We start from the raw sequence: 5000 nt of genomic DNA on the forward strand, positions 1-5000 counted from the left end.
TGGCGAGTAGACGCTTTAGGTGCGACCACCCGTGCTCCCAACTGAGCTTGCCGCTGCCGACAGAGGCCCGGGAGCGTGCTGTCGTGGCATTGCCGGCGGGAGACAACACGCGCCACCTACGGTGGCCGGCAGCTCCAACGCCAGCGCCACAGAAGGACAAAAGCCCCACTTGGGTGCCGAAGCGAACTCTCCCAGCACAGCGCACGCGCCAACACGTCCGCACAGCTGCGATACAAACCACCTGCGAGAACCGCAGAGGCGACCGAGCAGCAGACGGCGTCGCGGCGCCGAGCGCCGGGCGGCGGCGCATCCTCAGCGCACACAGTCCTCAATCGGACCAGCACACTGCAGATGTCCACCGCGCTTCGCACCGGGCCCGCGAGGACCTACTTTGGCCGCACGGCGCCGCGTGCAGGGTGCGCCGGCGCGCAGCTGCGCCGCCTGCCGCCTCCGTCGGCCGGCGCGCCTGCCACTGGCCGCCCCCACCAGCCGGCTGTAGCGCGTGCGCCCACGCACCGCGCGGCCAGCACGCCGGGAGGCCCCCCCTCACCGGCCGGGGACGGTCCCACCCAGCCACCGCCGCGTATCGCTTCACACCCACATGCCATTCACGTTCGTGGGCATGGTGGGTATCGCTGAAACAACCGGTTGGTAGCTCAACCGATCGTCGCCATCACTGATTCACCTCTAGCGAGAACAACCGCACCACAACCGTTTACCAGTTGTTCATTTGCGTAACGTCACCAGCAAACGTAGACGTCCATCGCCATTTGCAAATTCAACGATTGTTGCATGCCTGTGTCAGGTGTCACGACACACTATGTCTGCCCACATACACGCAACAACATGTGCACGCTTCGCGAACACGTGGAAGGTGGCCCCCGTACGTATGCGATGTCCATTGCGCGAACGACTGTCAACCGGCCTCTGTCGCATGTCGCAGATGTGGAACGCAGTGCACCATGCTATCACGGTGTGTGAGAAGAGACGACTACGTCTGACAACACGCGCCACTACATCAACAGACGGCTCATGCTGATCGCCATCCACGGCATACCATACTGCAATCCAGCTCTTATAGGGAGACGACACGTAGCTGAGTGCACAATATTTGGACCGTATGGTTCGCCGTTGTTGGCGCAGTCGTGGTACGGTCACACATGTACCACGATGTATCATTCAGTACATGAGGACCAATGTGCAGTACAGTGTGTGATTTGGACGTACAACATCAGCGGACAGTTGACACACGCCGTACCACAACGTAGGCTGTGCTTCGCCATGCAAATGCCAATGAACAACTGCGAAGGGCATTGAGCATGTACGTCCTGCTGCCATCCGCATTACAGTGTATAGCTGCAAGGTGTTTAACATGAAGCGATACTCTGGGGACCAGGCAGTGCGAGTAGCAAACTATATTGCGGGGGTTGCAGTTAGGCAACACCACACTAATTTAACGCGTCGTATGACAATTACAGAGCAGGTTAAGGCCCAACGTGTGTTGGGTTAAGGCCCAACGTGTGTTGGGTTAAGGCCCAACGTGTGTTGGGTTAAGGCCCAACGTGTGTTGGGTTAAGGCCCAACGTGTGTTGGGTTAAGGCCCAACGTGTGTTGGGTTAAGGCCCAACGTGTGTTGGGTTAAGGCCCAACGTGTGTTGGGTTAAGGCCCAACGTGTGTTGGGTTAAGGCCCAACGTGTGTTGGGTTAAGGCCCAACGTGTGTTGGGTTAAGGCCCAACGTGTGTTGGGTTAAGGCCCAACGTGTGTTGGGTTAAGGCCCAACGTGTGTTGGGTTAAGGCCCAACGTGTGTTGGGTTAAGGCCCAACGTGTGTTGGGTTAAGGCCCAACGTGTGTTGGGTTAAGGCCCAACGTGTGTTGGGTTAAGGCCCAACGTGTGTTGGGTTAAGGCCCAACGTGTGTTGGGTTAAGGCGCAACGTGTGTTGGGTTAAGGCGCAACGTGGGTTACGTTAAGGCGCAACGTGGGTTACGTTAAGGCGCAACGTGGGTTACGTTAAGGCGCAACGTGGGTTACGTTAAGGCGCAACGTGGGTTACGTTAAGGCGCAACGTGGGTTACGTTAAGGCGCAACGTGGGTTACGTTAAGGCGCAACGTGGGTTACGTTAAGGCCCAATATAGGTTAGGTTAAGGCCCAATATAGGTTAGGTTAAGGCCCAATATAGGTTAGGTTAAGGCCCAATATAGGTTAGGTTAAGGCCCAATATAGGTTAGGTTAAGGTACAATATAGGTTAGGTTAAGGTACAATATAGGTTAGGTTAAGGTACAATATAGGTTAGGTTAAGGTACAATATGGGTTAGGTTAAGGTACAATATGGGTTAGGTTAAGGCGCAATATGGGTTAGGTTAAGGCGCAATATGGGTTAGGTTAAGGCGCAATATGGGTTAGGTTAAGGCGCAATATGGGTTAGGTTAAGGCGCAATATGGGTTAGGTTAAGGCGCAATATGGGTTAGGTTAAGGCGCAATATGGGTTAGGTTAAGGCGCAATATGGGTTAGGTTAAGGCGCAATATGGGTTAGGTTAAGGTACAATATAGGTTAGGTTAAGGTACAATATAGGTTAGGTTAAGGTACAATATAGGTTAGGTTAAGGTACAATATGGGTTAGGTTAAGGTACAATATAGGTTAGGTTAAGGCACAATATGGGTTAGGTTAAGGCGCAATATGGGTTAGGTTAAGGCGCAATATGGGTTAGGTTAAGGCGCAATATGGGTTAGGTTAAGGCGCAACGTGGGTTACGTTAAGGCGCAACGTGGGTTACGTTAAGGCGCAACGTGGGTTACGTTAAGGCGCAACGTGGGTTACGTTAAGGCGCAACGTGGGTTACGTTAAGGCGCAACGTGGGTTACGTTAAGGCCCAATATAGGTTAGGTTAAGGCCCAATATAGGTTAGGTTAAGGCCCAATATAGGTTAGGTTAAGGCCCAATATAGGTTAGGTTAAGGCCCAATATAGGTTAGGTTAAGGTACAATATAGGTTAGGTTAAGGTACAATATAGGTTAGGTTAAGGTACAATATGGGTTAGGTTAAGGCGCAATATGGGTTAGGTTAAGGCGCAATATGGGTTAGGTTAAGGCGCAATATGGGTTAGGTTAAGGCGCAACGTGGGTTACGTTAAGGCGCAACGTGGGTTACGTTAAGGCGCAACGTGGGTTACGTTAAGGCGCAACGTGGGTTACGTTAAGGCGCAACGTGGGTTACGTTAAGGCGCAACGTGGGTTACGTTAAGGCCCAATATAGGTTAGGTTAAGGCCCAATATAGGTTAGGTTAAGGCCCAATATAGGTTAGGTTAAGGCCCAATATAGGTTAGGTTAAGGTACAATATGGGTTAGGTTAAGGTACAATATAGGTTAGGTTAAGGCGCAACGTGGGTTACGTTAAGGCCCAATATAGGTTAGGTTAAGGCCCAATATAGGTTAGGTTAAGGCCCAATATAGGTTAGGTTAAGGCCCAATATAGGTTAGGTTAAGGCCCAATATAGGTTAGGTTAAGGTACAATATAGGTTAGGTTAAGGTACAATATAGGTTAGGTTAAGGTACAATATGGGTTAGGTTAAGGTACAATATGGGTTAGGTTAAGGTACAATATAGGTTAGGTTAAGGCACAATATGGGTTAGGTTAAGGCGCAATATGGGTTAGGTTAAGGCGCAATATGGGTTAGGTTAAGGCGCAATATGGGTTAGGTTAAGGCGCAATATGGGTTAGGTTAAGGCACAATACGGGTTAGGTTAAGGCACAATACGGGTTAGGTTAAGGCACAATACGGGTTAGGTTAAGGCACACATTGTTGTAAGGAAAGGTGTTTTCGGGGGGGGGGGGGGGCTGGTTTGTTGATTGTGATTATCGTAAGTAAATGACTGCGGCATCATCTGATTTGCCACGTCAGGGTGCACCTTTGGCTCATAACAGGCGGCGCTCTGATTCCATGCTTGTGGCAGACCTGTGTCTTTCATTCGTGCCATTGTTTGTGTGGTGTGACAGGAGGCAGTATTGTGATGTTGGGTGCACCCCTGTGTAGGACATGTGTGGGTGTTGGTGGCTTAGCTGAGCAATGGTGGTTGTCGGAAGGGTGGGATATTCTGTTTTCCGAGTGGACCTCCCGGTCTGGTTATGATAGTGTGGATTGTCTAATGTGGCAGAGAGGATGCACTGGGTGTTGTTCCATGCTGGTGCTTAGATATTGTCTGTGTGCCTGTTACAGGCAGAGAGTAGTGCGTGATAAGAGTGTCTGGCTGACGTGTGATTGTGAGCAGAGTCTTTCAGCATGTATACGGACAGTTGTATACATTATCTGTATTCTGATGGCTCTATCTATTACTAATCAGCGCCGTGTATACGTTTAATCCGGTTCCAGTCGAAACTATTGTATCTCTGTACATTAGTGACACGGCGAGCCCGCTATGTAGTTACTCGTCTCGGCAGCTTCCACCGGTGTATGGCAAATGATTATAAGGAATCAGTCTAGTCGTCAATACCGATAGTGTGACGTCACATGTCTGGGGTGGGGGACGCTGCGCCCTTCCGGTGGGTCATGGCCTAGGAAGACTCTTCCCACGCAGGGGGGCTTGGACTGTCATTGACTCTTCCGAGTAATATACTTGCCGTACGTTTTTGCGACTGCGAGTGCAACGCTCACCGGTACCGACATGGATGGAGCGCCTCCTAGCTGCCGCTGAGCATCTGCATTCGTACAGAGAGCAACGCGCTCGCGTCTGTAGCTCGTACGTGGTACAGCTCGCAGCTCATGTATAGGGACAGCGGGAATGTCGCATATTGGACATAACTCTTCATGAAACGCACGTTATAGGGGTGGATTGCACATTGCGAGTGCGAGCAAAGTCCGCCGTTCATCCGCTGGAGCTGCGAGTTGGGCGGTTGGGGTGGGGCACGAACAGGTGCAGGTGGAGTGATTGCCGGTCCACGACTTCGTGCGGCAGAGGCGCTGGCGTTGGGGTGCTGTTGTCGACAGAGGATGCAG

The sequence above is a fragment of the Schistocerca americana genome, unplaced genomic scaffold (genome assembly GCF_021461395.2).
Source record: "Schistocerca americana isolate TAMUIC-IGC-003095 unplaced genomic scaffold, iqSchAmer2.1 HiC_scaffold_685, whole genome shotgun sequence".
NCBI lineage: Eukaryota > Metazoa > Arthropoda > Insecta > Orthoptera > Acrididae > Schistocerca > Schistocerca americana.